Here is a 22,963-nt window from a genome sequence, read left to right as displayed (position 1 = left end):
TGTATCAGTCCTATAGGTTTGGTTACAAGTATTGACCACTTATGCTCGATTACATGCGTTCATGCATATGTGTAGTTGATCAGGTATTACTTATGCATGTTGATCGTTGCATGTGGCAATGTGTATAATAGAGTAATGGTTGTTTTCATGCATGAAGTCATAACATGCAATGTTGATATGACCTTGCATTGACGACTGGACTCCAGCTAGAATGATGTTTATATGGTTAGGTATTCATGTGTTATATGTCTATATGTTGTTATGCATGTATGGTCTTGGTTATAGTTATGCATGAATAGTAAGTCAAAACATGCCTTGTGAAGTCATGGTATGCAATTTAGGTCATCATGGTGCTATTGGTATGTTATGATGCTAATGTGTTGAATGAGGTAAAGCAGGAGATGCAGATCATCAAAGTGAAGTTGCAACATTGGACCTCGAGTAAAGAGTATGTTGTCATATAGGTTTGTACGTTGGGCATGTAGATATGTAGGTTAAGGATTGTTATATGAATTAGGTTTATGTACATGTATTTTGTTGTTATGGTTACGTACATGATAGATGATAGTTGATTAGCATAGTCATATGCACATGAGTTAGATAGTAAAAAATGATGGTAACTTGTGGTTGTATGCATTGCTATTGTTGTTTTATGTTAGATAGCTTGATAATTAAGTTATATGTTGTTTATGAGCATGGTATACATCTGATTGTTGTTATATGTTATTAACTTGATGATTTGGGTTATTTCATTGATATCTTGATGTTGTAATTTGGATTGGTCATATGCGTGATGGTTATGTTCATTGCATTGAAGATCTTGATGTTATATGTATTGTGTTAACCTGGTTTGACCTATGCAGATGGTTATGGTTGCTATATTTAGGTATGAGCTGACATATATGTGATATGGTATCGTACTAATCTAGACTGTTCGTACATATGTGATTGTTATGCATGAATGACAAATGCTTATGAGCTTATGATGTGAACATGTTAGTTAGTTACTGTTATGGATATCACGATTTATGTTTGAGTTGATATGTTGTGAAGTTATATCGTGCTAACCTGGATTGATTATGCAGACAAGATCGCCTCCCCTGAGATACATTAAGGTATGAGTTTGCTTATGTCGTTTATTTGGTACTTGATAGTTTGATTATGTTGTCTAGTTGATTTATTTAACATGGTATGGTTGCAAGTTGGTTGAATGTTTTTTGAATTGCATAATATGAGTATGTGTTCGAATGATCTTGTTTTAATATGGTTGTACTTATACATATGTGTTGAGACAGTTTATATGTACTTGAGTGTAGTAGGTGATAGCTGTAGCCTTATGTCTAATGACAATGAGTTGAGTATGGATTATGACATGATTGTTAGTCTTGGTAAAAGTTTATTTCAAATTGATATATATTATTGTCTTGATATTTGGAACATGTGGTTGACATGTGTGAGCAGTTGCAGGAAACATGCTTGGTATTAACGTGACAAGGTAATAGTTGATGTGTTTATATAACCAAGCCTCGATTGCAACAAGGTAAAAAGGTAAAAGAAAGGAATTGGGCAAGAATTCCTTGGGCTATGTTTGGAAACCCTAATTCCAAATGAATGAGTGCTTTGCATATAGGAAGTCTTCTTAACCTTGATTTGTCTAAAATTATGTGGATACATGCTATATTCATGAACATGTACTTGCAGGTGGATTTGTCAAAGGATTGGAGTCCCTTGAGAGATGGCATCGATGTGTTCAGTTGCAAGCTACGTGCTTGGCACAACAAGATGAGGTAATAAGTGTATTGTTATGTTTATATATGCACTAAAAATTATGTGTTAATGACAACATGATGCGGGGACTTACATGGCAAGAGAGGTTTCCATGAAATCTCGAAGAAGGCTTAGGTCGAGCTTTCCTTGGGAACCATGGGGATTGAGTCATTGTGTATGTTGTTAGTCTTGTGCTTTTGTCTTTTGCGATTTTTGCGCTTGATTTGCAATTTGATTGTGTCTGGTGCATAGCTATGCCACTTTGTTGTGGTGTCATATTGCTTTTGGTTTTCATGCTCTTCTTGTTGTTGTTTATGTTCTTTCCTTTTATTGTTTTGAATCTTGGGAATTGATGGGGAAAGAGGAAAGTTAATGGAGCTTGGGGAGAGCTATATGGTACCCAACAGGTAATGTAAGACACAGATGAAGCTCGGTGGATGAGTAAGTGCATCGGAAGGTAAGACTATGATAGTCGGTTGGACTGGCTGGGTCCATTGTGGTAAATGGACGATGGAAGTAAAGTCATGAGAAAGGTAAAAAAAAAAGTAAAGTAAATGGATCTGAGGCATTATATGACTTGGCTATGTTGGGAATGACTATTCTTAATGTTGCGCATGTGTTGCATGAATAAGGGAAGTTATCTTAACCCTTGACCTTGATATCTGGTAATTGTGTTATGATCATGATTATGCTAATGTGTATATATGTATACATGTAAGTGTGTATGTATGTCATTTTTGATAGGGTCGTCATGGATCATGACTATTAACGCTAACATTTATGTGTATATATATGTATGTATGCATATCGTTGTCTGACATGATCATGATCGTTTATGCTAATGTTTACGTATATGTATATATGTATGTATGTATCTATGTCATTGTTCGACAAATCATCAAGAATCGTTCTTGTGGCGAAATGATTTCTTATGCAGGCGAGTGACATGAAAAAGTTCCTAGATATGAGGAATCAAGTGGGAAGAGTAGTCATGACAAATATATGAGGTCAGTATCATGTGAATATGGATTTATATTGTATGCTTGTATTATGCCTGTGCTTATGTTATGGACATGTTATACTGAGGGATACATCAACAAAGTGAAAGCAGCGTGGTCTGTGACATGCTAGGATAAGCATGGATAAGACACTGGAAGCGAGGTTTCTTGGTAAGGATGGTACTATTGTTGTGCATATGTTGTATATGTTGTACATGTCGCATCTATGATGTGTGCACATGCGGTGTTGTGTATATATAGTGTGTTTACATGTTGTTTATGCATTGTTATGTACAAGATGGTACATATAGTGTTGTGTGAATATTTCATATGGTGTTGTGCACATGATTGGATATGAAATTCTATGTACAAATGATTCTATGTACATGTTTGATATGCAGTGATGTACAGGTGGTGTTGCGTGCATGTTGTACATGTGGTGCTATGTACATATGGTGTTGTGTGCATGATTGTACAAGTGGTGACGTGTGCATGTGGTTTTGTGTACATGTTGTACGTGTGGCGCTGTGTGCAGGTGGTGTTGTGTACATGTCGTGCATGTGACGTTGTGTACATGTGGTGTTGCGTACCTATTGTGCGTGTTGTACTGTGTACGTGTGGTATTGTGTAAACGTTGTACAATGGTGCAATGTACACATTGTGCAGGTGGTGCCGTGTACATGTGATATTGTGCACACGTTGTGCATGTGGTGCTTTGTACATGTGGTACTGGTGTACATGTGGGATTGAGTGCATGTCGTACATGCTGTGTTGCATGCATGTAGTACTATGTATGTGAATTTTTTAGTTAATGTATCATGACATATGCATTCATTGTGTTGCACTCTATATAAGTATTTGTGTTGTGTTTTACACCAGGCATAGGTGTATGTGTTGTATGTCAGGTGTAGGTGCATGTATTGCATGGTGTTGTATGTAGTGTGTGATTATATGTGTCTAATTCACACTATGTGTACTGCACATGGTTGAGGAGAAGGCACTGGGTGATTATCAGGTATGGCAACCGATCCAGAGTGCGTATAGAATAAAGTCAACGGTAGAAGCTAAGGCTTGATTAAAGGATAAGTATCGATATTTTACTTCAGTTTTATTATGCATGTGATTTTTTATTTTGGTTTATGATGATTACATGTGACCTACGATAGTTATGTTTTGAGCTAACATGATGTGATATTTTTAAACATGTTGATTTGGTCAAATATGTTAGTTTGACTCGTTGTGACAGAAAGCGAACATAATTGCAAGTATACCTTATTGACGAGCTACCAATGAGGTATGATTTGAAGTTATTTCAATTTATTTTGAATCTAATGGAAATTATGTGCTTGGAACAGGAATGCATGAACATGCCCGGTTGAGTGGTTGAAATCGAGTACAAGAAATTACAACAACAAAAGCAATTGGGAAATGCAGTAGTATGTTGGTAAAATATTAAGGAGTAGGGCCATTGTGGGACACTGGTACCCAATAGTGTCCATTGATTTCCATGAGCATTCTATGACCGATATGATGGTTTGAGGCATGTATATGCCTTGTTTTTGTATCTTCCGATGCGAGGAAGCCTTGCCAAGGGATGGACTGCCCAAGATGGGGGTGCCAACGAAACTTGGAAGGTGACTGACTGCACGGTTGGGTGACCGGATTGTTCGAGGGACTGTGTAGCAGAGAAGGTGATGAGCGTCATCATTGGGTAATTATATGGGCCTTAATTCACCTCCTAGCTTAGTCAAACCAACTATTCTCACAACTTATAGCATACTTTTGATTACATTTTGTTTATGAGATGAGTTAGAGTTGGATATTTTGCTTTGTGGTGTAATGTGCATTTAATGCAGGATTAAAGGATAAAACCAAGGAATTTTGGCAAAGACCTTGGTAAAAACTCGAATGGGACAAGGGAGAGGAATTATAGGAGGTAAATCCTCCTCATTTACTACCCCCACATTCAAATATTCCTCCATCAGTTTGGAGTGAAAATAGTCAAATCATGAGGACTAGAAGGCAGTCGAGCAAGTGAAAGTCAAAGCACCAGTTTATCTCGAGTTTGGGAGCTGAGCCTCCCTAATTTTAAGGAAGTCGTTGGAGACTTTAAACATATAAGTAGAGAGGCCTAGGACCTCAGTAGGATTCAGATTTTTGATTGTAAAACTTTACTCTATTTTCGAGTTGCAAGACTTGTGACAGTTTTTGATGTAATCCATTGTTTTGATACTAAGAATGAGTTTTATTTCGAGCCATCATTGAGTTAACTCAGAGGGCTGAAGCTCTTGGGTTAGGGCCCAACCCTAGCAGGCAAGGCTCCTCTTTATTGTAAATGTATTCTCGCGTGGATTCATTATTTAATCGTTCATTTACTTAAGTAGCCGCATTTCCATTACAACAACGTAGAGTATATTGGTTGTGTTTTAGTTTGCTTCCATTTGTGCCTTCTTTCAATTAGCAGGCTAGCAAGGAGAAAAAGATCCCCATAAGGTTGTCAGCAATTGTCTTGGCCTCTCCTCCTCCCTCTAGGACCATGAATTGAGGAAGAGACCCTTCAGCAACCCCAAAAACACAGATTTCTAGTTCTCGCATGAGCTTTGGAGTTTGTCGTCTTGATTCAGTACTTGGTTCATTTCATCGTTATCTTTATGTAATAAGATCTTACTCATACTCTCATTTCCTTCAACACTTTCTTCATGCATAATATATGCGGAAGCCAATAAATCACTCCTTAATCATATTATACCTGTAGATCTCCTTACCGTCCGATCCATAACAAACTTGACCAATCGCCATTAACACGTGTCACATATTCATTTCAACGTTTGACTTTAGGCACTCCAAATCTCCATTGTCGATCTGTTTTGCTTGATCCAATGACTATCATGTCATCTCCCGTGAATTATTGCATGACCGATACCCAACTGAGAGCATGGGAGAAAAGTGGTTTTCCCGTGCTACGTGTCACTCACTTAGGCTAATCATGTAAAATTTAGGAATTCTGCTTACAACTCTTAGGGCGTGCGAGATACTGCTTACCACCTATATTCATTCCAACATTTGACTTTAGCCGCTCCAAATATTCACCTTCAATCTGTTTCACTTGATCCAACAGCTATTGCGTCACTCGCTTGGCAACTAGCTCGGTCGATCTCCACCGTTGATCAATCCCGCATGATCCAACGGCTATCGCGCAGTCTCGCATGAATTCTTGCATGACCGATATCCGACCGAGAGCACGCAAGAAAAGTGGTTTTCCCATGCTACGTGTCACTCACTTAGGCTAATCGCGTGAAATTTAGGAATTCCGCTTACAACTCTTAGGGCGCGCGAGAAACTGCATACCACCTACGAAGACCGCTCCATCATTCTGCACATTTTCCACCCTTCTGTTGACACATGACTTGATGTGATCCATCCATATATTCACTTAATCTCCGTGATAAGATCTTCGCCGCTCATCTTCTGTTAGTCCTGTTTGTTGATCCGCTCGATCCAACGGTTCCTATGCGCTGCTGCTTCATTACGTCCTCCTTTCGCTGATTTCGATCTCCGATTGCTTTTCCACTTGACTCCTTCCCGTACTTTGTTCTGCGTATGATTTAAACGCTACCACCCCTGAGCTTTAATTTTGTTATTCAATCAGAATCTAACACTATCTGATCATCAAAATACTCCTTCTATCCATCCTCAACCACCTTCCATCCACCTATCACGTCTACAAGAACAATTAAATTGCATGCTTGATTTTACCAAAAAAACCAAAAATGTGAAAATAGATTTAGTTTAGTTTCCTTGCTTACACATTAGTTTGGTTTGATGCTCTTTACTTCTGTAACTTAGATAACAGCATTAGGTTAGTTTTGATTTAGCAATTCTGCTTAGCATAGTTGTTTAAATGGTTGATTAGGATATGGTGTGATTTAGCATTACATGTTGTTTTCTTCATTACTGCAGTAGAGCTCTCTTAGAATAGATTTTCTCTTCTTCCATCAAAGAATCAAGCTTCTTCTGACTCTATAGAAGTCTATCTTGGAACCCTTGAGGTCTCTCGCTAGATGAAGAGTGACAATAGACAGGACCTTCACTTCTACTTTTTCATATAGCACTATCACCTCCAAGTTTTTATGAACCCCACGTTGATAAGTAAAGTTGGTAACCGAGGAGTTGCAGCATCCTTGTTGCAATATTGGCGCTCATTAGAAGGCAAGGTCAGGGATATATTTTTTCTGGTCATTAGCATTTCTAGATGGAATCAGATGCACGTTGGGAGTGCGCCTTGGAACAATGAGCCAGTAAATATTCGCTGAGAGGACAAGTGGTGTAGGACTGTAGTGTTGGAAATTGGATGCAACTTTGATCATGGTAGTGGATTCTGGACTTCTTGGGAAGGAGGTGAATCCTGGTATTACTTTGAGGGTGGAGGTGTGAGCCTTTAGATTCCCTTATTGATTGATATGATCATTGTATTCTCTTATTTGTTGGTTTAGTAGATGTGCATATGTGGTTATTGTAAATACCGTAATGAACTGTGTTATAAAGCTCTAGTAAATGGTATGTTTATCATGTTTTAGCAGATGGTCATTGTAAATACTACAACGAGCTATGTTATAAAGCTCCATGGGTAGTATGTTTTGCTTTCAACAATCTTGTTGGTTATAGGTGTCATTGAACACCAAGGACGGTGTTCCCCCAAGGGGAAGAGTTCTGTAACAACCTTGGTGAAATTCCATGCAACAAAAAGTTAAAAATAACAACCACGGTTGATGGGACACTTATTCCAAGTTGAACATTGGGCAAGACATCTTAGGGGGTGTTCATTTGGTTGTTTATGGCTAAGGAAATCGACAAAGGAAATGGATAAGGCTTTGGAAAGGTATAATGTAATTTTTGGAACATTTATTTATGAAAATAATGGAAATTAGGAGAAAAGGAAGGCGAAAGGTCACATGTTGCATGTGAGGAGGAAATTGAATGGAAATGATGGAAAATGAAGAAAATAGAGGCATCATTGATAAAAAGGCTTCTGAGGATCAGTTGGCAAGCTTGATCAGTTGAGTTTTGGAGCTCTCTCATTATTCTGTCTCTCTCCTAAGGTTCTATTTCTGATGTTGAATGTTTGTGTGTTATGTTTCCATTGATTCCACTTCCTCAAGGTCACATAGGAGGTTGAATCGAAACATAGTAGCCTTTCGTCGCATGTTTACCCCTTAATTGGCTGGTTACTTGGGTAGATGTGTGAGGAGGGTGTTACACATAAGACAACATGTTAATTATCTAAAGTGATGGAAAAATGAATGCAAAGAGACAAAAGTCATCTAGGCCAAAGAGATTCAGATAAGAAACAAAGAAACAATGTTAAACCAAGTAGTGGACAAGAATTTATTCCAAAGTAAGAATAGAATGAGGGAATGCAAACGTGGAAAAAAAATTGAGTGTAGAAACAAAGTAGTAAAGTCAGGCTAATAAGCACACAAAAATTTGTCAAAATGGAATCACCTGAGCTAGCACTCTTTATGGAGAAGCGAAAACTACGAAAGATTGGGATTGCAACATTTTGTTGTATCTCATTGCTCGTAGGTTGACTCACTACCATAATTAGGCTTGAAAAAACCGTAGTGGGAGCAAATACAATCTATCTCACACAAAGGAACCCATAGTCATGAATAAATGTCACACCTCATAGAATGAACAAGTTTATACCTTCTCATACATTCCCAACAAGGAGAATGAGGTTGAGGAACATCCCTCAAGCCTTCGTGCTCCACATGGTAGAGGCATTCACACCTTGGATTAACACCCAATCTTAGGGTAAATTCAAATATTATTTAAAAAAAATAAATATTTGAATTTACATGAGAATATTTGTGATTAGTAAGATTAATACATTCTCTTATAAAAATGTAAATTTAATCATTTGAAAGCTATTACAATTAGAACTCAAAATAATTGCATAATCTAAAGAAAACATATTACGCTAAAATGAAGGTTCTATAGATCCAAATTGAGTTACTCTAATACGAGCAAGGGTAGACATAGTCTCGATACCTTGAAAGATGCAAAAAATTGTACATGCTCTTACACCATATGGCTATTTAGGAAAGGTGTCTTGGAACACACACACACACACAAATTGATATAAGAGTTGCATTACAGGTCTAATATGGACCAAATAGAAATTTACAGGCTAAGATGTGGTACACCGTAGTAGTATGCTCCACCATAGCTAATTGTTGTACGTCCCTATCTTCCACACTACCTTTGATTCCACCATCATGATATCATATTGTTGTTTTCCAGTCACAACCCTGCACTGTTTGCACTAGTTTTTAAGTTTGTGCATTATTCTAGCCACACTACCATTGGTCTCGCCATCACGTTGTGACACTGCCATGTTCCAACCACAACCTCACACCATACACACTCATTCTATAGTCCTCACGTTGTCTTATGTCCCCGTATTACTTTCTACTATAGCCACTAATCCCCTTGACCCTATTTATTGTCGCCATTATAGCCTCTCTACCTGTCCCCGCTTCCACCGATGCAATGAAACCTACCCATATTTTTTTTGTTAGTTAATCACACCCACAAACCTATAAGGACATGAATGTATGTCACCCATATGGTTGGCTTATTTTTGAACATATTATTTAAATTAAGTCATAGATATAAATAAATAGTTATTATTTTTTATAAATTCATTAAAAAAAATCATTGTCTATGTGTGTATTTTTTTCTATGTGGTTCATGGTTCTTAGAGATTAGTGACCAATATGTCCATGGAATAATTTTACCAAGCAGATTTACCCAAAAGGATCTTTTTTTTTTTGTTCAGCTAAACCACAGAGCCTAATCGGTGACCTCTCAATAGTAGATGTTTTATCATCACATGGACTCAACCAACTGAGCTAACCATATATATATATATATGTGTGTGTGTGTGTGTATATATGTTGAAGAAGTAAGTCAACATCCAGCGAAAAACATTGTCAATCACCAAGACAATGACTATGAGCGAGTTTAGTACAAAGTTGGCCAAGATGAATGAATGATATTATGCATTTGAAGGGGAATTAAGGGATACACACACACACACAAAATTAGAAGCACATATAAAAAAAAAAAAAAATCACAATACCATATAACAGGATCAAGTGGAGCTAAAAGCATTGATTGGGAAAAACCATGTTGAAATAGAACAAAAAATCACCTCATTAGAAAACCTCTTATGCAGATTTTCCCTGTCGAAAAACACAACCAATCCAGAACAAAATGCTCCAGAAACATCCAACTCGCCTAAACCACCACACATATCAAACCCACAAATAAATGTACCTCAAAGTGTGCATCGCACTCCTCATCCACAATTAAATATACCTACTTAGTGCTTGATAGTCTAGAACCGATACCCCTCATATAACCAACTAATTTTTTATCCTCCCAAACAAAATTGGAATCATAAAAAATCAATGGAAACGAAAAACAAGGTGTGGCCTTATTCAACAAAGTAGAAAAATATTTTGAGGTCTATGGCATTTATAACGATAATGAAAATATCTTGTATGCATTAATGTAATTTGAAGGAGATGCATATAAAGAGTACATGTGGTGGAAAACACTTACATATGGAATACGTTTGAAAAAGTTTAAAGATGGATGCTTTAAATGATTTCAAGGCATAAAAGAAGAGGACTTTTTCATAGAATTCACTAGGTTACAATGACAAGGAAATGTGGATGAATTTATGTGTGAATGGGAAGCATTAGCTACAAGAGTGCGTGGATTATTTATGGAATGTTTGTTTCGATATTATATCACTAGACCAAAAACACACATCTAGAATGAGTTGAAGCTACATGATATTACCACTGTGGAATATGTAATCCACAAAGAAAAATCCGTAGAAAAGAAGTTGGAAAGATTATCACTACAATGATATGATAAATTCTACTTAAGGTGAAGGATTCCCCAAACTACTAAAATCGAAATTACAAGGTACATTCCACATCATTCAAGAAGAGGAAAACCTAATTTTGAAGTCCAAAGAATAAAAGAAGGAACATGCAAATATTGTGGTGAAAAATGGGACACTAGGCATAAATGTTTTAAGGATAAGAATACCAAGAATTATATGAATGTGGAGAAAAAAATGATTCAGATAATGAAGAATCGATCATAAAAGACATTGAGTGATTTGAAAATCACTCGTGAATGATCTCAGTTAATTAATGAAGGTATTATAGACCCATGTGCTGGGGTGTGCCTATGTTATTTTAAGCAACAGATAGATAAGATTGTGAAATACATAGGCACTTGAAACAATAAGAGAAACACAATAAGCAAATACAAAAACACAACAAATTTAATAAGGAGTTCACCCAATCCTCCTGGGCTACGTTTCCTGGTCCAGCCTTCTGTGGTGGACTTTTCTATTGTGTCTTAAATCAAAGTTTTTACAATAAGGAGCTCAATTTGAGTCTCAGTTAATAGATGATGATCAGTAGGGTGGTACTTGGATTCCCCAAGCCTTTAGAGTACATAGACTCCCCCTTACCAAGTCTTGACTTCAACTGGTCTCAGTGGTATGAGTCCAATTTGGTACTCAATACTTGACATGTATACACAGAGGAGTTGCTTGAACCTCTCAAGCCTTCTCTGGAGTTCAAAGACTCTTGGAATCTCTCTGTTATGTCTGCTCGTTTCTGCCTTTGCTCTGTAGGTCAGCTCGGCTTCTCTGTTCTCTACAATTCACTTCTTTCTCTACTTCTGTCTCCTCTGCTCTTTGTCTGTTCGTGGCTTAAAGCCAATCTGCTCCCTGACTGTTCATTTCTGTTTCCAAGCTCTCTAAATCGCCTGCCTCTCTCCACTGGAATTCCCCTGCTCTGCTTCATCATTGCTGTGTAATGCTTCACAGAGAGGTGGCCACCCGTTTCCTCACGAAATGAGTGTCAGTTCTCTTTGAATGGTCATTATTTTCGTTGCTTCAAGATCGCCCGCAAAACTGATTCCCCTACCAACTCATCGGTCATGTCGGATCTCAAATCTCATGTACCTCAGTCTATTTCCCCATCAAATCTGGTCTTCCATCGAGTTGATTCTCCGTTGTTGATCTGGAGCCTCCAGATCCTACGGTCTTCGTCTATATCGCGCAGGTAAGTTGCTTGACCGTTACCCACGCGATGTAAGCGGTTTTCTCTCTCATCCGCTGGACGCGTGTCACCCGGTGTGTGGCATTGCGCTGAACTTGGCCAAACTCGCCTACTGCTTGAAGTGCACGTGATATCCTGTTGGTTTTGGGCGTGGGACCTGCCTTCTGACGATTTTCGCACGGTTTCCTGTTTTCCTCATGACCGAGCGCTCGGGGCTTTCCTTCACTGAGAGTTTTGCCCTGTAATCGCCTATCAGAAATTGCCTCTGTTTTTGGATCTGGGCTTCTGATTGCCAATTTGCATCCATGTGCGGTCTCCATGGGCCAACAGTGAGCGCTCTTTGACCGAGGGTCCTCGTTGTTCCATGCTAGCCACAAATTTCCATTATCCAGAGGTCATTTCTGATAAGCTCGTTATTCATAAGATTTTGAAGCCTGACAAAATTTGAAACAGTCATGGAAATGTTTAAGGATCCAATTTGGATCACGGCCTTCCCACTGAAAAATATTTTGGACCACCAAAAATTGGTTTTCAAGCATCGACTAATTGAGGGTATAGCTGTCTTACTTGTCCAACCTCTATCCATTTTGCAATGATTGGCTTTGAACACTTGATTCCAATCCTGAGGTACTCAACATCTCCCCTGCGCGTCGTCCTCACCTTCCTATCCAGAACTGTGTCTTCCTGCAATTCATTGAGATATTTAGGTAACAAATCATCAATAGGAGGAAATCGACTCTACTCTTCAAGATCTTCAATTAATGAAGGTTCAAATAGTCCCAAGTTGTCTGCATTAACGACTGAGTAGATGTGCATGTAAGCTAGTAAATCAAGGCAAAAAGCATTCTCACCAATTTTCTCAAGTATCTTGAAAGGTCCATACCTTATTGGCTTTAGCTTTTTACCTTCACCTTGCATTCTATCCTTGCTGATATACAACCAGACTTGATCACCAACTTGGAAACTATGCTCCATCTGATGCTTGTCATGCCTTGCCTTGTATTTGGCTTGGCTCTTTTCCAGTTGTTCCTGTACTGCCTGGTGAATCTCTTGGATTTGTTCAATGAACTTGGTTGCCTTGTCCACATCACTGTGTCCATCAACTGCTATGTCTTTACCAAAGACAAAATCCAAGGGAGACCTTGGTGTGAAACCAAAACAGGTCTCAAAAGGAGATCTCTGTGTAGAAGAATGTTTTGCTTGGTTGTAAGCATGCTGCACATAACACAAATGTTCATCCCAAAGTTTGGGATGCTTGCTGCAATAGCCTCTGAGAAACTAGATCACTGTCTTGTTGACCACTTCTGTCTGGCCATCTGTTTGTGGATGAAAGGTTGTGCTTTTCTTCAGTTTGGTGTCCATCAGTTCCCACAGACTCAACCAAAACTTCCCGACAAATCGGGTGTCTCGATTAGATACAATGGAAGTGAGTAATCCAAAATGAACCCATACATGCTGAAAGACCAACTTTGAAGTTTGTTCAGTTGTAATTTTTTTATTACAAGGTATCAAAATACACATTTTGCTGAATCTATCCACAACAACATATAAATAGTCATGACCTTTCCTAGATCTAGGCAGTCTTCCAACAAAGTCTATGGAAACACTTTCCCAAGGATGAGAAGGAACTGGCAGTGGAGTGTACAAGCCTAGTTTTCTATTGCTGGGCTTGCTTTTAGCACACATGGTACACCCTCTTACATATCTAGAAACTGTCTCATTCATTTTTGGCCAATAACAAAACCTTTACAGCTGTGCAACCGTTTTACTTACCCCAAAGTGACCTGATATTAGAGAAGTGTGTGATTCTCGAATTATCTTTACTCTTTCATTTTGTGGAATGCATAGCTTCCCACGATGATACAAGAGTCGGTCCTTAACATGATAATCCAATTATTCTACTCGTTTTCCTTGACTTGAAGTTGCATATACATCTTTGAAATCTATATCTTGAGCATATTGTTCAATGTAGCTCTCATGCAGTACTGAATTATGCTTAAGTATAGTGGATGCATTTATAATAGGTCTAGATAACATATCTGCAACTTTATTGTGTATGCCCTTTTTATATATGATGACTAAATGAAACTGTTGTAGAAAACCCATCCATCTATAGTGTCTTGATTGTTGCAACTTAGTTTGGGAGTGTAGATATTGAAGTGGTTGATGATCAGTATGTATAACTGTCTCTTTGCCCATTAAGTAATGTTTCCACTTTTTCACACTCTGTACTAATGCATACAATTCTTTATCAAATGTGGGATAGTTAACTACTACAAAATTAAATGTCTCAGAATGATAACATATGGTTTTATTGTGCTGTATCAACACTGCTCCCATGGCATAGTCACTGGCATCTGTTTGGATCTAAAATGGTCTTTGAAGATCGGGTAGTGCTAGTATTGGTGGTGTACTAATATTTTCTTTCAAGGTGTCGAAGGTTTTCTGCTGTTTGCGTCCCCACTGAAACACCTTGTTCAATCCTATCAAAGCATGTAAGGGAGCTGCAATTAAGGAAAAGTTAGAAATGAACTTTCTCCAATATTGTGCTGCTGCTAAGAAGCTTCTAACTTCTGCAGCAGATTTAGGTTTAGGCCAGTTTACAATGATTTCCACCTTAGAGGGATCTATCTTCAACTCACCACCCCCTACTATATGACCCAAATAATTCAAAGATGTTTTTCCGAATTCACATTTTGAGAGTTTAACATAAAGTATTTCTCTTTTCAAAACATCTAGTGTCTGCTTAACATGCTTTAAATGTTCTTCCCATCTTTTGCTAAATATAAGAATGTCATCCAGATATACAATAACAAAATCATCAAGAAAAGGTCTGAGTACATCATTCATTATTCTCATGAAAGTAGCAGGAGCATTAGTTAAGCCAAAAGGAATAACCAACCACTCATACAATCCATGTTTTGTTTTGAAAGCAGTCTTCCATGAATCTTGTTCTGTAACTCTGACCTGATGATATCCACTATGCAAGTCTAACTTGGAAAAATAAACAACTTCTCTGAGTTGATCTAATAAATCATCTATGCGAGGAAGGGGATAACGATTTTTTATCGTTGTCTTATTCAGTGCTCGGTAATCAATGCACATTCTCCACGAGCCATCTTTCTTTCTCACCAAAATGATTGGAGACCCACATGGTGATGTGCTAGGTCTGATGAACCCCTTCTTGAGCAACTCCTGCACCTGCTTCTTGATTTATGCATTCACTAAAGCGGACAACCTGTACATTCCAATGTTAGGCAATGGAGCATCTTGCTGCAAATTAATATCATGCAATATTTCCTTTTTGGGTGGCAGACCTTTAGGTTATTGAAACAATATATCATATTCTGAAACAACTTTTTCTCAATTAGCTTGCTGTTTAGCATCACAACCCTCAAATACATTGGTTTTATCAGGTTTCTCTTCCTTTACAACCATCAATAAAAATTGTTTGCATGAATTTACAATTCGTTTCATCTGCCTTGAGTTTATGAGAGTATAATTATTCTTGAGCTTATGAGCTCTTACAAAGTATTCGATTCCATCTTTAACAAGTAGATACTTATTCTCAGCTCTAAAGAAAATAGCTTTTCTATCATACAAGTAAGGACTTGCTAAAACAATTCCACATATATCCAGAGGAACTATATCTAACTCAACCTCATCTACAAATGCTGACCCAAAAGGAAACTTAAGTTTACATGGTCTAGTCACTTGTAGTTGTGCTTTATCACTTAACCTACCTAATGGGTATGGTTTCTTGTGAGGTGTAGTAAGTAATCCCAAATTCTTTACAATTGCTTCAGAAATTAAATTTACTTGTGAGCCACTAAAGTATCAATCTTTTGATGCTTGGAAATAACTTGAATATGGAAAAGCTCATGTATGTTTCTCTCATTTTCTTCATCATTAATAGATTGTGTAGAATTACTAGTAGATGGTTTAGAATTTTTACCTTTTATACCTGTGGCTGCAATGGTTGTTTCATCTCCTGGGACCGACCCCAAATCTTTCTGAATAGCTGTAGCAGTCTTCTTCTTCTTGCCCTCGAACTTCTTAGGTCTCAACTCCGGATGCAAAATCCAACAATGTTCATCATCATGCCCATCCTTTTTACAGTGAGTGCATGAAGACTTTGTCTTTTCTGTAGTATTGGCCTTCCTTTCTTTCCATTTCTGTTTTCTTTCTCCTTATTCTTGCTTGCAATGGGCTTGGATGATCCTCCAACTTCTGGGTTCCCATTCTTTCCTCTAGCTTCTAGATGCATAGCTTGAACAGATACCTCATCTATACTAGTGGGATTAAACATGAGGATAGTGTGCCTCATGTAGTTGTGTAGACCACCTATGTACTTCAATAGAGTCTTAGGTGAGTATAATGAAATTCATAGAATCAAATGTTATGAAACCAGCTCAAGAAAAGATAGAAAAGATAGATAAACGCCTTAGAATTCAACCTCTTCGAGGGGGCAACCTCCTTTACATTACATAAATGAACAATTCTTGGATGATACAAATGAAAAGACCTCCTTTCTATATATAGGAGTCTAAGGGGTCATAACATAATCAGAGCCGACATAACAATAATAATGTAAGGGCACAATAATAACAATAGTGGGCTTTTATGGGGCACAATAGTAACAATATGGGCACTACATGGGTACATCAATATAATAAGTGGGTTGTACTAATAACAATAAGGGGTTACACTAGTAGTATAGGGGCCTAACATGCCCCTCTCCTTCAAAAAGCGTTGTCCTCAACGATTGAGTAGTTCTTGATGCTTCTGTATAAAATTCTTGTCCTCCCATGTGGAATCTTTAGCGAGTAAGTTCTTCCACTTGTTGAGATACTCTGAAATTGAGCGATTTCGTAGTTGTCGAGTTCTTGTTTCTGTGACTGCTCCAGGTTCTAATATGATTTTTCCTTCCTCTTCAATTTCTGGAAATATTGTTTGAATTGGGATCTTTTGCAACTTTTGAATAAGTGGCCATATTTCTTCATCCTTCTTCCATTCATCACTTGCTTTGTTTATCCAATTTGGTTGGATAATATAAATAGCACAAAACAATGCTTCCACATCCTCATCCTTGAAGAGTCTTCCCATTCGGTAAGGTCGCCATTTTTTAAGTGCATGTAGTATTGCCAACATTTCCTTCCCATAAATAGCTTGCTTGAGATGTAGCAGTAAAAATACCCAATCACCTACATCAAAACATTTTTCACACGATGTTGATCTACCTGTTGTTTCGTTTGATTTTGCACCGAAGTGGCGTTATCCTTTAAAATTTGGAGAACTTGTTGTTGGTGCTCGATGTGATCTTTCACTGCTTGAACCTTTTTCTTCTTGATATGTCCTTCTATCTCTAGAGTTTGAGGAGTGGTAATTTCTTCCAATCCTTTACAAGATATGGTCGGATTCATTTCTTGATGCTCGATGTGATCTTTCACTTCTTGAACATTTTTCTTCTTGATATGTCCTTCTATCTTGATAGTTTGAGGAGTGGTAATTTCGACCAATGAATTACAAGATATGGTTGGATTCATTTCTTCTTTATCGATGTGATCTTTCACTTATTACACCTTTTTCTTCTTGATATGTCCTTCTATCTTGAGAGTTTGAGGAGTGGTAATTCTTGCCAATGCTTTACAAGATATGGTCTGATTCATTTCTTCTTTCTCTGGGGTGGGGTCCTGGCATATATCTTCTTCTTTTGATGTTTCTTGATCCTTTTCTTCCTCCTATTCATATTCTATGTAAAATAATTTCTTCTTAGCACACTTATGACCTTTAGTGCATTTGCTATCACAATTGTAACAAAGCCCTTTTTCTCTTTTTTCTTCCAATGGTTGTGGTGTAACCCTTGTAGGTTGTGGAAGGCTAGGATAAACAACACTTCCATCTTTATAGCTGTGAGGGGTATGCTTCCTGGTTTCCATAATTTTGCTTTCAACTATGTCACAAAGCCCTTTTACTCTTTCCAATTGTTGTGGTATTGCTCTAAAGAAGGTGTTGCTCTTTGTATCCTCATAATGTGCTATCATTTCCTCTGTGAAAATTGACCACGTAACAAGTTGTTTACGAGAATAAAGCCCTTCATACCATAAAAATCGATCCGGTTCTAAATATGAAGATGCAATACATACATTTTGTAACAGTGGTACACCATGTAGATCAAAATATTGCTCCATCTGAAGTATCCAATTTACCGGATCCTTGCCATCAAACTTCCTCATCTTGCTTTTTCTTGATTTTAGGAGCTCGATCTTGAAATGACTGTAACTCTGTAATTTCGGATCTTTAATTTCTGAAATTGTGATCTGTAGTAGCCCTCTATGTCCTCTTTCCAATGCCACCAGTCTAATCCAAATTGGATTCTCCAAGAAAGAGTTATGCACAATCTCCCAAGATGACTTGATTATAGACTAGTTCAGTAGAGAAAACTTGTACGACGTGCCACGAGTCACTGTTTCGACCTTTGGCTCTAAAAAATATATACAAGAAACTACAGTCCATCCTATTTTTGTACCTTCTTACAAAATTTCAATCTGATGCTTAGAGAGAAAGTTATGACGATTTTCCCTAGGTCACCTGTTTGGAATGTAATTCAAGAATCTGCAAAAAGACCAACTTCCTCATATCATATATCCACAAATATAGTGAAAAAACCTTTGAAATTCGGACCCGAGATTCAACGCAATTTCTTCTCAAATGGGTTTTTTTTTTTAGCTTTTGAAGCATCGCAGAAAAAAAGTTATAGCGAAAATTCCATGATGACCTGTTTGGAGCAGTGAAACCCTAGAATCCAAAGCTCTGATACCAAATGTTATGAAACTAGCTCAAGAAAAGATAGAAAAGATAGATAAACGCCTTAGAATTCAGCCTCTTTGAAGGGGAAACCTCCTTTACATTACATAAATGAAAAATTCTTGGATGATACAAATGAAAAGACCTCCTTTCTATATATAGGAGTCTAAGGGGTCATAACATAATTAGAGCCGACATAACAATAATAATGTAAGGGCACAATAATAACAATAGTGGGCTTCTATGGGGCACAATACTAACAATATGGGTACTACATGGGTACATCGATATAATAAGTGGGTTGTACTAATAACAATAAGGGGTTACACTAGTAGTATAGGGGCCCAACATCAAATCTCTCTTCCTAAATTCTTGGGTGTAACCTTGTACACTTTGCTCTTTCAATTGGCAAAGAGTTTGCCAGCTCATCATGGCTTGCTGCATGTAAGCTAGTGGATAGAACTGCTTTTTGATTGCAGAAACAAATTCACTCCAGACAGAAAGAATCTTACCATGTTTCTTCATGTCAGCTTGGGTCTTGCCTTCCCACCATACCAAGGCAGTGCCTCCAAGACGTAGGCTGGCCAGCTGAATCTTACTCTTGTCTGAGTCGATACTCTACACTCTGCAATAAACATCAATTTGTCTGGTCCAATTATCCAGCTTCTCTGCATTCAACTCTCCGTCATATAATGGTAAATCAAATTTAACATCTAATTTAATCAAATATGTCTTCTTTTTATGTTTAGGGCTATTAAGAGGTGTGAGAAGGATTTCTTCTTTCCCTTTGCCTTTTGAGTGGTCATGGAGGAGAAAATCTTCTTCTCCTTTATCTTGTTTGGAGCCTGATGAATCTTCATCTTTATGTTTCCTAAAGTCCCTATACATTTCCTCTACCATGGACCTCATGGCTAGGAAACTATCTATAAATTGGGGATCTGGTCCCAAGGGACTTTCTTCTGAGGATAGACTCTTCCAATCTCTGGGTTAGTTTCGACCAACTCTCCTTCTCCTAATTTAAGCTTTGATCTAGTTAGCATTCAACAACAAAATCCAACACAAGCTTGTCTAACCTTAAACAACCTAGAAGCTCTGATACCACTTGATCTGAAAATCACTCGTGAATGATCTCAGTTAATTAATGAAGGTATTACAAACCCATGTGCTGGGGTGTGCCTATGTTATTTTAAGCAACGGATCGATAAGATTGCGAAATACACAGGCACTTGAAACAATAAGAGAAACACAGTAAGAAAATACAAAAACACAACAAATTTAATAAGGAGTTCACCCAATCCTCCTGGGCTACGTCTCCTGGTCCAGCCTTTAGTGGTGGCCTTTTCTATTGTGTCTTAAAGTAGAGTTTATACAATAAGGAGCTCAATTTGAGTCTCACTTAACAAATGATGATCAGTAGGGTGTTACTTGGATTCCCCAAGCCTCTAGAGTACACAAACTCCCCCTTACCGAGTCTTGACCTCAACTGGTCTCAGTGGTAGGAGTCCAATTTGGTACTCAATACCTGACAGGTATACACATAAGAGTTGCTTGAACCTCTCAAGCCTTCTTTGGATTTCACAGACTCTTGGACTCTCTCTGTTCTGTCTACTCAATGCTGCCTTTGCTCTGCAGGTCAGCTCGGCTTCTCTATTCTCTGCAATTCACTTCTTTCTCTACTTCTGTCTCCTCTGCTCTTTGTCTATTCATGGCTTAAAGCCAATCTGCTCCCTGACTGTTCGTTTCCGCTTCTCGGCTCTCTGAATCACCTACCTCTGTCTGTTGGAATTCCCCTGCTCTCCGTCATCATTGTTGTGTAACGCTTCACAGAGAGGTGGCCACCTGTTTCCTCATGAACTGAGTTTCAGTTCTCTTTGAACGGTCGTTATTTCCGTTGCTTCAAGATCGCCCGCGAAATTGATTCCCTTGCCAACTCATCGATCATGTCAGACCTCAAATCTCATGTACCTCAGTCTATTTCTTGTCAAATCTGGTCTTCCATCGGGTTGATTCTCTGCTGTTGATCTGGAGCCTCTAGATCCTATGGTCTCCATCTATATCACGTGGGTAAGTTGCTCGACTGTTACTCATGCGATGTAAGCGGTTTTCTCTCTCATCCGCTGGACGCGTGTCACCTGGTGTGTGGCATTGCACTGAACTCAGCCAAACCCATTTACTGCTCGAAGTGCAAGCAACATCCTACTGGTTTTGGGTGCGGGACCCACCTTCTGATGGTTTCCGCACGGCTTCCTATTTTCCTCATGACCGAGCACTTGGGGATTTCCTTCACTGGGAGTTTTGCCCTGTGATATGGCGCTAATTGTGTATTAGAAACTACCTCTGTTTTTGGATTTGGGCTTCCGATTACTGATTTGCATCCATGTGCGGTCTCCATGGGCCAACGGTCAACGCGCTTTGACCGAGGGTCCTCGTTGTTCCGTGCTAGCTACAAATTGCCATTGTCCAGAGGTCATTTCTGATAAGCTCATTATTCATAAGATTTTGAAGCTTGAAAAAATTTGAAACAGTCAGGGAAATGTTTAAGGATCCAATTCTGATCATTGAGGACCCTCAACAATTTTCTCCAATTTTAGAAAATGAGGATCTACAAATATCTCTATAAGCCATGACATGAATAACCTAACCCTAAACCTTAAAGTTAAAAGGACATATAAAAAATAGTAATATAATGGATAATAGATACAAGAAGCACATATAATTCTTTTAATGTGAATCTTGCAAAAAAGTTGGATCTTTTTGTACACCCAATGCATAATATGAAATTTATTATAACAGATGGGAACAAAATTGGAGTAGGAAATTGTCATAAATTCATGAGTTCAATTTCGAATCCCAGTTTTACAATTTACCTCTTGGAGGAGTGGATGTGGTCCCAAGTGTTCAATGGCTACAAACATTAGGCCCTTACTCCACCAAACATCAAAAACACTTTGTAAAGTTTAGATGGAAAAGGGAGAAATATAAATCATATGTTTTTCAACCACATCAAAATCAAATTATGTCATCCCATCAGATGATGAAATTGGTTTGACAGGAGCACCAACATATATAGTATAATGTCACCAAAAGAAAATGTTTGCCTTGGAAATAGTTAGCGATGTACCACTTGAGATTTGGGAGTTGAATAAAAAACACAAAAAATCATTTCAAGACTTACCACTAGAGATGCCCCTTAAAAGAGAGATTGAGCATATCATGAAGTCAAAGCAGGATCAAACCCTCTTAACATCAAACCATATAGTATCCCCATAACAAAAAAATAGAAATCAAAAGGATTGTACAAGACCAATCGAAGTACGGTATCATTACTAAAGGTAGAATTCCTTATGCCATTCCTATAGTCCTTGTTCAAAAGAAGGGATGATATTTGAGGATATGAATTGATTACAAAGGAGAAAATAAGATAACAATACAAATAAATGTCATATTCCCTTTGTAGAAAAAATGTTGGATGAACTGCATGGATCCAAGTGATTTTCTACACTAGATTTGAGATTAGGATATTACCAAACGATAGTAAGAATAGAAGATATGGAAAAGACTACTTTTTGAACTAATGAAGGGTACTACGAATATAAAGTAATGTCATTCATATTAACTAATGCTCCATCCACCTTCCAGGTAACTATAAACGAAGTATTCTGACCCTATACAAGGAAAATTATGTTAGTCTTCTTTGATGACATTCTTGTATATAGTAAAAGATGGAATGAGCATATGAAGCTGTTGGAGAAAGCTCTCTCTCTTCTACCAATTCTACACAAAGATGTTGAAATGTAACTTTGAAAAGGAAGAAGCAAAGGATTTAGGACATGTGATATCATAGGAAGGAGTCAAGGGAAATCCCAACAAGATTAAAGATATTGCACAATGGACTAGAACAACTAACATTTCTAAATTAAGAGGTTTTCCAAGGTTAATAGGATATTGTTAAAGGTTTATTAGGAATTATGCTCATGTAATAGCACCCCTAACAAACATTTTAAAAAAGAAATCATTTTAATGGGTTGTGTTAGCGCTTGAAATTTCACCTCAGGCTGAGAAAGGTAAACCTCAAGGCTACATCAAACCATTTAGCCTCGTAGCTAGCCCTACGGGGCAGGAGAAGGCTCTCTCCGGTCAATCTCGGCAGATCTTCAATGGGATGAGATGACCAACAAGGTAACACTGATATTAGGCTAGTAAACTGATTAAAAAGGTTGATTTGGGGTTTTTTGG

The sequence above is a fragment of the Pinus tabuliformis genome, chromosome 8, assembly GCF_031772625.1.
Source record: "Pinus tabuliformis cultivar Carrire ecotype Pingquan chromosome 8, CPIR1, whole genome shotgun sequence".
NCBI classification, from domain to species: Eukaryota; Viridiplantae; Streptophyta; class Pinopsida; order Pinales; family Pinaceae; genus Pinus; species Pinus tabuliformis.
The sequence above is the reverse complement of the archived record's forward strand: the minus strand, read 5'-3'. Positions refer to the sequence as shown.